The 12,313-nt window shown below is 41.3% G+C and overlaps 1 long non-coding RNA gene across 3 annotated transcripts in view; it reads left to right on the top strand.

The window, feature by feature from the left end:
- The first annotated feature begins 127 nt into the window (after nt 1-127).
- LOC117719583 (uncharacterized) overlaps nt 128-12,313 on the top strand; it is a 99,972-nt gene continuing 87,786 nt past the window's right edge. Inside the window, exon 1 of one of the 3 annotated variants that reach the window (XR_013103726.1) lies at nt 128-459. This is a non-coding gene — a long non-coding RNA (uncharacterized LOC117719583). The remainder of the gene's footprint in view (nt 460-12,313) is intronic. The other 2 variants (XR_013103725.1, XR_013103727.1) reach the window with 2 other exon arrangements.

Raw genomic sequence — 12,313 nt, 5'->3', positions numbered from 1 at the left:
TTTAGAAATAAGACTCAAACAATACCAAAGGGGACCCAGCAGAATCTTGGAAGAGGGAAATCGCAACTATTTCCAAGGCTCTATTGTTATGAAGCATGAAGAATGGCAGGCACGGCCTCTCTCCGCTGATTGGACTTACAATAGGAAAGAAGTCTTGCAGTTACAGGCTTGTGCCAACTAGTCAGGCCACACCACAGTCCCCCTCCCCCAGCCGCGGCGCTCTCCGGGCCGCGCCGGCTGCGCCCCGCAAGCAACTGCGCGCCTGGGCTGCTGTTCCCAGAGTACGTCTCGCAGATGGTGCCCACCGAGGCCACCACAGCTTCCAAAGAAAGTAACTCCGGGTGGCCAAGAGTTCCCGGAGCAATCTCTACTGCACCTTAGGTCAGCGGAGAAAAGGCAGAGGGGAGGAGAGTCGGAGTCTCAGACCCAGCTTGGTTGAGAAGCTTCATATTAGAAATTGTACCTATTCCCCAATTTGGAACTGGTGCCACTAAGTCCATGTTCCCTGATTTTCATTCTTGTATGTGCAAAAATCTGCTCATGAGTGCTCAAGAAAGAAAAAACGAATACGAGACAACGTCCTCAACATCTCCCCCGCCCTTGGGCTTTTTTTTTTTTTTCTTCCTCTAACAAAACCACCTGGGGAAAGGGTGGGAAGAATGATTAAATGGGAAAATCAGTTCTGCTGTTCTCCAAAACTACCAGCAGGGGCTGCTATCCCCACCCTTCCTGGGCCAGCAAAAGCTGATCTAGATCCCGGGTGGTTGGGGGCGCGGCCCTAGGTGCGCGCGCAGCGCCTGCGGCTCTGGGCGCGATTCAGGAAGATTGGAGGTGGGAAGTGGCTGGCTTGTTCAGGTTTTGGAGGCTAGGGTGGGGGTTGCCTCTATGTGTCGCCTTCCTAGCCCTGGGGCTTAGTAGGGCAGGCTCTCTTGGCAGAGACTTCTCTAACACCCAGATTTAGGCTAAGGACGGGCAGATTCAGGGGCAATCGGTTCTTCGTCCGGCATCTACACCCCGCGCCGGTCACCAAGGCTCCCTCTTCGCTACCCACCGCTGATTTACATGCTAATTATGTCTGGGAAAAGTTCTTTAATTGGCAGAATTAGGCAGAGCAAACGAATTGTTTCACAGACAGAACCAAATTAATTCCGGTTTAGCTCCTTCCCTTGGAGAAACAAACAATTAAGCTGTCTTGTTTGCTTTATGGATATATTGGAAGTGCCCCACATCGTGTTTCAAGATATTGTTTAAAGGGTAATTATTTTCAGTATTAATACTTGCATGTTTAACTTGTAGTAACACCGAGACATGAAGGAGATTAAATTTACCTAATTTAAAATTGTGGGATACAAGAGGGAAAGAATTTGGACTTACTTTTGACGGTAAAGAAATACCACCCAGAATCTTCCTGGCAATTATTAGATCCTAAAGGCTTACTATCCAATTACGCGCCCGATGTCCTGACCAGGTGATACTACTTTTACACCTGAGAGAAAAGATGGTCCGGGAACCAGGAAGAAACCTCCCTTCACACTCTCCCCAAAGCCAAATTTACCTTTCAACAAAATCGCTGCCCCTCCAAAGCTCTGCAATTTATCCTGATGGTCAAGAGGAAAAGCCAGTGAAAGTAAAGAATCACAGAATGTTAGAATTGAGAAACTTAGCTCATTTTATTTGTTTAGTGCTATGGGGTGGAGTGTTTCAGGAGGCCACCTGGGGTTAGACAGCCTATTAGCTGGTCATCCTGGGCACATCACATCTTTCTGGAGCCACCGTTGACTTACCTGTCCCAGGGGTTCCTAACTTACTCACTTCTCAGGAATGTTGTGGACTAGCCAGTGTGAACAGAGAATCTAGGACAGTCACTGCCTAGTAAGCATTAGCGAGCACATCTGTCATCGTCCACATGAGTCCTAAGGTCACATTTTACAGGGGTCAGAAGAGTCTCAGAGGAAAGAGGTGGCTTCCTGTCAAGAATTAGGTCAGGGCTAGAAACCACCTGGAGTGACTTTCTTCAAGAGGTGCTTACGTGACCATATCCACTTCTCTCAGATTACCTAAAAAGGTGTGTGGGGGGGGGGCAGGTTGTGTGTGTGTGTGTGTGTGACATAAGACTAAAAAAGGTAAACTCACCCAGCATGCCTTTAAAGAACATACCTAGACATTTGATGAGAAACTGCTGCTTTAAAATAAAAGGCCTGGGAGAAAGGGCTATTAGCTGGCTCTTCTGACCCTGTGGGTATGAAACCCCGAGGGGTCCCTGAAGAGCCTCATTTGGGGATGTATTCACTCACAAAGAGAAACCTGTCCGTATCCCACACATCTCATCCAAACTTCTTTTCTCTTTAAATCTCTGGTTTTAAAACCCGTTTGCTATTAGAACCCCTAGGGAGCGTCTTAAAGGATGCAAATACTCAGGTATCAAAAATGTAAGTTTTTTCACCTGGGGGATGGGACCTGGGCCTCCCCAGACAATTCTAACATGCAACCTCACAGAACCACTGTGACACTACAGCCTGGGTATGTTCTGAAACCTTGTCTTCTCCAGCACAAGGTCTCTGTCTCTTCTCCTCCTCTTCTTTCTTTCTCCCTTCCCCTCCCCCTCCTTCTTCTCTCCCTCTCCTTTCTCCTCCTCTTCCTCCCTTTCTCCAGTTTCTTGGCTTCTCTGTCAACATCTAACTCTCATTAGCCAGCCCTGAATTGTGTTAAGATCAGCCTTCTCTGTGTTTGCATTGGACAGCTGTATGGGGATCATAGTGGTTAATCTTGACTGTCAGTTTGGTGGGATCTTTAATTAACTAAGAGACAAACCTTTATACAGGTCTGCGAGGGCAGCTTCTGCAGTTGACCCAGATATGAACAGCTCTGAGGAGAAAGCAGTGCCCTTTGCCTGCCTGTCTTTGCTTTTTGATGGTGAATGCATCTGTTGTTGTTGCTGCTGCTGCCATCCCTGGTTAACACTAGGCTCAGCACCTTCAGCCTTCCTACATGGATTGAAGACTAGTAACTCTTTAGGAATCTTCCAGGCCATCAGTAGTCAGATTGAGACTATTAGTCATCCAGCTGCATGAGGCTGGCCATGGCTGGACTCTGCAGTCCCTACTGTGCAACTTATTGGGATATGCTTGCTCCTGTCCTCATTTCTCTTACTTGGTGGAAGCATTTCTTACAACATGAAGCCAGTCTCTTCCCATGTTCTGCATTGTTGATCTATTTTCCAAAACTCATTCCAGTTGATTTTAGTCCCTTTTCTGCATCTCTCCATTCAATTTATAAACATTGTCTGTCAACTTACAAAAAGCCATCCATGGGCCTTCTCTATTCCTTTAGGACATCTTTCACTTTCTTCTTTTCCAAAAGCAAGTGTTGTCAAAGATAGTCGAAGATCACCGTATCCATTTGCTCATTTGTCCCTTCCATGTCTGTATCCTAATATATGATGCAATTCAGAGAAAGCTCATGCTTCTGAGAAGAACATGTATTGTACAGTGCTTGGGTGTAATGTTCTGCCAATCTCTGTTGGGCTCTATGAAGTCTTTTAGTTTAAGTGTTTCTCTGATTAATTCTGCTGGGATAACCTATCTATTGATGAGAATGTGGTTCTAAAGTTACCCACTATTTTTGGCAACCCCTCAACAAAGCTTTTCCTAAATTAATCAGTTGCATCCAATGCAGTGGGTATTTTAAGGTTTTCATTTCATTTGAATTCTCAGCAGAGTAGAGAGTTATTTCTCCTTGTGAAATTGAAGCACTTTCTGTTTTTGCCTTCTGTGATGCAGTGCTGGTCTGTCCCCTGCTTCTCTTCCTACTTCTCCTTCCAAAAAAAAAAAAAAAACAGGAAACCAAAAGATACAGAATAATTAATATCTTTTACCACTCAGAATTAACAATTGTTTTAAAAAAAATGTCATATTTGTTTATAAACTTTTTCTTTTCCTCTCCCCACCCTTCCCCCTTTTAAGAAATAAGACAGGGTTACATAGTTTAATTTTCTGGCTAGAGAGATGATTCAGTGGTTAAAGGCCCTTGCCATTCTTCCAGAGGATCCAGATTCAGTTCCCAGGACCCACAGACCCACATGGCAAATTGTGTGTGTGTGTGTGTGTGTGTGTGTGTGTGTGTGCCTTCCTGGCAAAAACCCCTACTCATCCTTCAGATATCAGCATCAAATATACTTCAAGAAAATCCTTTCTCTCTCTCTCTCTCTCTCTCTCTCTCTCTCTCTCTCTCTCTCTCTCTCTCTCTCACACACACACACACACACACACACACTTCTCATTATTTATTCATTTTTAAAGGACTCTGTAAGTTTCCTTCATAGCCAAATCCAGCCATATCTGACTACATCTTAGCCAGCGTTGAGATCCTGCGCAATGGTGTGTTCAATGCTTTTCTTTCCTGTTTGGCTAGAAGCCTTAAGCCCTAGCTAGCACAGTCTCTGATTTTTGCTGTTATCTCTAGCACCTAGCAGACAGCAAGAACTCCATTCAAAAAGGAAAGGTTGACTTAGTAAAAATCAGTTGAGTTCCTCTTCAAGGATTCGGTAACATAAAGGATAGTTCATTGGGTAAAAGAGCAGTATTTTAAAATAATAAAAAAAAAAAAAAAAAAGAGAGAGGGAGAGAGAAACACTGGAAAGCAATTATGTCCTTCTTATTTTGTGATTCTAGATCTAAAGATGAATGTAGGCTACCTCAGACATATAACTGCCACCTTACAGTGTCTGGCATTGAATGGGGCGGGGGAAAGCCTTAGAGACATAAGTGGTGAGTAAATATGAAAAGATGCTTGGGACTATGAGAAACTCTAAGAGACGCACGGCAGGAGGTGAAGCTGCAATTTGAGTCCACTGGGTGTGATACAAGTGGGGTTTGCTAACAGTGATTTACTGTCTGCCCCTCTGTGAATAGTTGCACCCTGCTGCCTCCCCCACAGCACAACAATCAATCCACTGTACCACAGCAAAGCCTTCCTCCGTTCACTCTGCATATCAAATTATTGTTTGCAAGATTAAGAGAATGGAAGATTAGAAATAAGATAATGAATGCACAATGCATGTTAAGCAAACCAGAACGTACAAATCTATTTTTTTTTCTCACAAAAGACCTTTAGATGCAGTTGAATTTATTTGTTACACGATATAGAACAAAGACTGTCTTTGGGGTTTTTTCCCCCCCTTTTTTCTATCCTAACCTTGTAATCCCTCTTCTTCCTAATATTTAGACTTAATGTTATCTACTTGGATATGAGTTTGTTTTAAAATGTAATTACCTAAATGTAACCTATTCTACTCAAAATTAGATAAATTGACTGATTAAATACCATTTTGTAATTTGCCATTTGGCCAGAGGAATGCTGAATACTAAAATATACTTGTTTCTGAGACTTTCCACCAGGCCTTCACTTCACGGAAGGCCCAGCTAGAAGAGGAGATTGTTCTGGCCCATACATGCGCAGAGTGAAATTTACACTTCAGGTTGTCCCAACTTTAGTTTTTAGATTACACTGGAAAACTATATTGATATCAACATTTCCAGGCTCTTTTTGATGAATGTATGTTTAGGAGTCATTTCATAACCAGAAACATGGCATCAAGCTGGTATTAGCCTTGATTTAACATGAAAACTGTTCAACAGGAAATAGATGTGTTGAACATCTAAACTTATGGTGGGTGATTATGGATAACATCGAGTACGCTTTACAAATTATATGCTTGGGGATGGTAAGATGGCTCAACAGGTAAGGGCACCTGTAGTCAGCCTAATGATCCTGAACCCACAGTGGTGGAAAGAAAGAACTAAGCCCAAAAGTTGCCTTTTGACACGCACACATGTGCCCACAGACCCTTATACACACATTTAAATAAATAAATAATTTAAAATTATATGTTTAGATTTTAACTATATAAAAATAATTCTATTGAATATGTAACTAGGAAAATTACCCTATATATGCATAACTATAAAATATAAGGATATTTTCGTTAACTTTACTTGAGATTTTTGTACTCAAGAGAAGTCTCTAGTTAACTGTTCTATAAAACACTGCTGACATTTAACTAGCTAGGTATAAGTGCTTCCAGATATAACCTGTAGGTTGAAGTTGAGTGTAACTAGTTCTGCGTGACTCAGTTTACCCCCAGAGATTCAAATGATTCAGCCACTAGGACCTCCTCTCTGATTCCTACTCCCCTCAGTCACTAATTGAAACAAGAATCCTAAAGTTTAAGGTCTGAACTGAAGTCTACATTCCTGTTTTCATAGAGGTTATGGTGGGCTGAGCTGTGTTAGTGACGAATGAAAAGGCGGTGGACACCTCACTCTCGCCCTTTCGTTGCCTGCCTCAAAGCAATTTAGTCATTTCCTTTTACTAACAACCCCTTAAAGGTGTTTATCCTAGTGAGGTCAACTTTTGAAAAGTTCCTAGCCCATGCTTCTTCCTCTGCGTGCTCTCTCTGTTCAAATGTTTGCGCCATGATAGCCCAGGGCTTGGCTTTTTTTTTTTTTTTTTTTTTTTTTTTTTCCTATATATATTCTCTTGCTTAAGGGAATTTCCCTTCTTGTTTCTTAATTTCCTTGTCAATACAGATCTTAGTTTAGGGTGTTTTGTTTTGTTTTCTCTTAACTGCTATCTTTCTTGTAAACTCAAGGTATAAGAACATTGTACTTAGTTCTGTGGGCCAGGAATTACTCTCCATGTATGGAGTCCACACCCCATCACTGAATGATGCTATCCTTTGGCTACCCAGCCAGTCACCACGCCCAGCTCCCATTCTCATGTGTTACATACCATTCACCAGCAAATTTTGTGGCCTACCTTTAAGCTTGTTGCAGAATTTTAGCATGCCTCCTTCCATCATTACAGCATGGGTCCAAGCTACCACCATCTTCATCTTCATCGGAGCACCCAGCAGCATGTTAACCAATGCCCTGTTGCTGACCTCACTTGCCTACAGCTCGTTCCGAACAGCATCAATATGACTCTTCAATTCATTCATTAAAATCATGTCTGCTGAATGCTGAAAACAAACCAGATTATTTTCCTGCTTCCTTTGGGATAAAATCCACAGCCCATACTCCCTGGCCTTCTCCTAATTGTCTAGCCTCATTCCCTCCTTCTCTCCCTACTTCTCACTCCACTTTGACCTACTTGCGTTCTGAACCTATGCCCCGTAGGCTTTTCCTCCCTCTTCCTCAAATTTTATGTCCTCATCATCTTCAGCAGATCCTCCCTCAAGGCTTAGTCAGCAAGCACTCATGACTTGATACAAAATTTTACAATCTCCTCTGCTCCCTCCACTGTTCACACTCTTGTGGCTTCCCTTGACATCGGACTTTATACATATTAGCTTGTTTATTTGTTTACTATCTGTTCCCTGCTAGTCCATCATGAGCTTTATCAGGTCAAGAAAAAAATGAAACTGAAGTTTGAGAACAGCCTGGTCTACATATGGAATTTTGGGCCAGCCAGAGCTACATACCCTGTCCCTCTAAAACCAAAACTACCAGCCAACCAAAAGAACAAACAAACAAAGCAAAAAAACAGGCTCTTTTACTTGCTGTCAGATGCCAGTCATAGTAAGGCTTATAAGTGCCCATACTACATACTAGGTAATGTTTCAAGAAAGTGAGTGGCTCCAAGTCAAGAAATGTTTTCAAATATAGAGTTTTCTTGAGTAAAATGTTCTGGTCTAATGTTTGAGTAGACAATGTCAGTTTATTTTCAAAATAATACAATTTTTGAGGTGGGGGAAGGTGGCTACTGTTTACTATTTGCGAATAAGAATGGATGTAGTGAGGACTCAGAAGTCTAGAAATCAAAGTCTCATACTCTAGCATGGTGAGTACTTTGGACTAGAATACATGGGAGCTTTGTCAGGAGCAAGTTTTTCCTGGCTTCCTCTTGCTTCCTTCCAGGTCAGGTCAAGCCATGGAAATGAAGATTCCTCTTCCCTAAGGCTGTGTGTGAAAACCAGAATCCCTACTTCCCAAAGCCTGCCATAAAACCTAGGAAAAGCACTCTGGCTTCCTCCCCTCTGTGTGTGAACTGGCCATAAAGCAATTCTCTAACCTACCTCACCTGATAGTGAATCTAAGACCCTCATTAACTCAGAAAGAAGGAATGTCACACAGAGATCCCAAGAAGAATAGGAAGAAGCAGACCCAACTGGGTTTTCCCTTGGTCCATTATTCTTAGGTTTTATGCAGTTTCATTCTGTATCCTATACATTTCTCAGGACCTAACATAAAAATAGAGCTTTGGGTCTTTACATCTGAAGGCTGATCTGCCACATAAAGCTTCAGTTAATGTCTTTCTTAAGCTAACCTGTCTTTGTTATAGGTTTTATAGGTGAAAGAAAAAAAAAAAAAAACACACACACACACACACAAAAAGACTTCAAAAGTTCACTGTAGACACCTAAGAGAGAGGAGGTCAGGAAGGAGAAGGCTTGCACTAGATGAGCAGGTAGGTCTTATCTCTCTCCTTGATATCTGCTTCAGCCCTTCATGTCCACAGACCAGAGTAGGATGTTAATTTTACATTAAATTTTCCACCTAGACTTCTGTGTTAGTCAGTTAAGTCTACCAAAGCAGAATACCACAGACTACATGGTAGAAGAACAGAAACGTATTTTTCCAAGCTCTAGGGATGGAAAGTCAAGATAATACATTTAGCCAATAATAATGATTCAGTTGAGGACTCTCTGGTCCTGGCCTGAAGATTATTATCTTCCTCCAGCACCTTAAGTGTCTGTCCCATGCTCTGGGGGTGGTGGGGGAAAAGGAAGGAAGGGAGAAAATGAAGGAAAGGATGAGGAAGGGAAGAAGGAAGGGGAAGAAAGAGAGCTGACAGGAGGAATGTAGTCTGATCAGTGGGGAAGATAGCATGTGTGGTAAAGGGCTCAGGCTTAAGACCTGGAAAAAATGCAGCTATCCTAGACAACCCTGAGGCCTAGGTTTTTTCTGAAATAATACACTGAAAATCGCCAGAGTGCTGCCCACCAAAAGTACTTTAGTCTCTAAACCTACAAGACATGTTCTAGAAGCTTCGCTGGAACATATACAGTATCTCCATTAAGTGTACCAGAATCTGCTAGATCCTTTTCATAACTCAGGCCTGAGCCAGCTTGGCCTGTCTGAGGGGCTTACTTTTCTTTGGAATCATACTGGGTGTTGGAATCAGAGTACTCTTCAGAAAGACATCTCTCAACTTTCTTTAACAACAAATTTAGGACAAAGACTCTGTCTTGAACATACACAGAGACACAGGCATAATGTCTGAAAACGAATCAGGCCATCGGTGACCACCAACCCCAGCTGAGGTATGTTAGGGCAGAAGCATCAAGTGCCTAACAAGTTCCTTATCTACCCTTTTTTTTGAAAATTACACAGAAGTCCAAAATATCTTGATGGCACATGGTGTTTAATGTTGCTTGTAATTTAACAGAATAGAAGGTGGTTCTGGAGGCATCTAATGTTACAGAAAAATCTTTCCTGAGCACAATGTCAGGAAATTGTCTACATTCGAATATGGGCTCATTCAACCAAAAAACAAATTATAGGAAAAAATTTAATTATAAGAGAGATAAAAAAAAAACAGAGGTTGATAATTAGATTTGTAGACATGATTGGCTTTTGAGGACGATTAGTGTTAAAGTAAGCTTTGATTCAAGTTTAGTGTTTGACTTTGCTAAAATGACACTGACAACCTGTATTTGTTGTATGGAGAATAAGAATACCTTAGGCCAGTGGTTCTGAACCTGTGGGTCATGACCCCCTTGGGGTCACATGTCAGCTATGATGCCCATCAGATGTCTACATTATGATTCACAATAGTGGCAAAATTACAGTTATGAAGCAGGAATGAAAGTGATTTTATGGTTGGTGGGTCACCACAACAACGAGGAACTGTTTAAAGGGATTGCAGCCTTAGGAAGGTTGAGAACCACTGACATCTCTGTTGTTTGAATTGATTCAGAGAGAGAAAGGATATAGCAGTGGTCCAAAAGCAGTGAGTTATGCCGAGGACTCTCCATTTTCAGATTGAGGTTCCAACATGTTGGTTTTCCTCACTGGACAACTAGCAGTCAATTAAGAAAAAAATAATGTAAGTTCTTGGCTCTTAGCACTTCCAAAACTAAATTCCAGGTTGGTGATATATCTAAAATGAAAACAGAATATGAGATTGTTCTCATATATGTTGTATATGTTCTGAACATGTTCTCATGAGTATTCTCATGTATGTTAGAGAACACTTTTTTTTTGTTTGATCGCTTGATTTATTCATTGATTTTTGAGGGGGCTTTGTTTTGTTTAGTTTTGGGTTTTGCTATTGTTTTTGAGACAAGTTTCTCTAGGTAGCTTTGAAAGTCAGTTTGTAGATAAGGCTGGCCTTGAACTCATAGATCTGTCTACCTCTTCCTCCCAATTGTTGGGATTAAAGGCCTGAGCGAGCCACTACTGCCTAGGGAGAACACAGTTTTGACCTTGGGACAGAAGAGAGCTTTTCAAGACATGGAAAGCGAAAGCTATAAAGGTAAAAATATCAGAAAATTTGACTGTTTCCAAAATTCACAGTTTCTAAGTCAAAATACTCTATAATTATAATAAGAAGGGTGTTAGCAGATTGGGATGATGTATTTAGGACCCAATTAACAAAGGCTTAACATGCAGGAAGTTATAGAGACTGGGTAAGAGAATAGGGGGTTTTGTTTGTTTTCTTTGTTTGTTTATTTTTTGTTTTTGGAGACAGGGTTTCTCTGTGTAGCCCTGGCTGTCCTGGAACTCACTCTGTAGACCAGGCTGGCCTCGAACTCAGAAATTTACCTGCCTCTGCCTCCCAAGTGCTGGGGTTAAAGGCATGCGCCACCACTGCCTGGCCTGTTTTTTGTTTTTAATGCTAGGAATAAAATGATCAAATGAGATAAAAAATTAGTACGTAGGAACGCGGTTGGCCAACATAGCCCGGAACATACTGTATTGCAACATCACTCAGAAAAATACAGGTTTAAGCAGTAAGATAACTTTCTGTTTTGTACTCATCAGATAGTAAAGGTATGCTAATGTTTGATAATTTCATTGTTGGCAAGGGTGAATAAGGTGCCTCCCTTCAAGGCTCTCAGTCCAGTACAGCCATTTTGGACAACGTTGGAGCAATCTCTATTAAGATTGATAATGTACACATTCTATAATCTCATTTTGAGAAGCAATCAAATTTTACCCCAAGAGGCATAAATGAAGTCTCTTATTGCCTAATTGTTTGCAACTGTAAAAAAGAGTTTACACATGAATATTTAGTAATATGGTGTCCACTATTTAAAGTAGTTAAGTCAGTGTGGCAGTCATATTTTAAAATATTATACAACAGTTAAATTTTAAAAGTCATCTCAAAGAATAAAAACACCTTAAAAATTTTAAATCAATATTCATATATTGCTATGAAAACTCATCAAGATATTATATATTTTACAAAAAAGAAAGAAGAAAGAAAGTCTATTCACAAGATTTTTAAAACTGCCCAGAACAAAAATAATTTCACAAAAATCAATGACTATATATATATTTTCCATTTTTAGAAAAAAATCTGTACCTAAGAATGCAATAGAAGTTGATGATAGTGGTGCATGTCTTTGATCCCAAAACTTCAGAGGCAGAGGTAGGAGGATGTCTATGAGTTCAAAGCGAGCCTGGTCTACAGAGCTAGCTCCAGGGCGGGCAGTCAGAGCTGCACAGAGAAACCCTATCTCAAAAACCAAAAAGAAAACAACAACCATAAAACAAGAATAGTAACAGAAGTCATAACTTGAGAGGGTATTTTTATAAACTAAATATTTGGGTTCTTCACAAATACATCCGTGTAGACTTGTACAGCATTTTCCTCTCAGGTAGAATGCTCCACTCTATGGGGAATGTGTTAAGGTCTAGGATGTTCTGACATCAGGCTTCTGAGGGCTCAGGAAGGAAACAGCTCCGAGCTTTGCAAGCCCATAAAACTAACCAGATACACTAGGGCTTCCCTCTATGCGCATAGATAAGCAATAAGGACTGATGACAGACACTCCCACACAATCCAGGTTGGCTACAAGAGGCTTCGAACAACTGAGCTATTATGCAAAGACATGTTCCAAGCTGTTGAGCTGCCTGCAGGCTATTCAGTGTGCTTCAGGTTTCCAACTTTCTTTTTCTTTTTTATTTACTTATATTTATATGAGTACATTGTAGCTGTCTTCAGACACACAAGAAGAGGGCATCTGATCCCATTACAGATGGTTGTGAGCCACCATGTGGTTGCTGGGAATTGAACTCGGGACCTC

Source organism: Arvicanthis niloticus, chromosome 14 (assembly GCF_011762505.2).
Source record: "Arvicanthis niloticus isolate mArvNil1 chromosome 14, mArvNil1.pat.X, whole genome shotgun sequence".
NCBI lineage: Eukaryota > Metazoa > Chordata > Mammalia > Rodentia > Muridae > Arvicanthis > Arvicanthis niloticus.
Note: the sequence above shows the minus strand (reverse complement) of the source record. Positions and strands in the feature narration are given on the sequence as shown.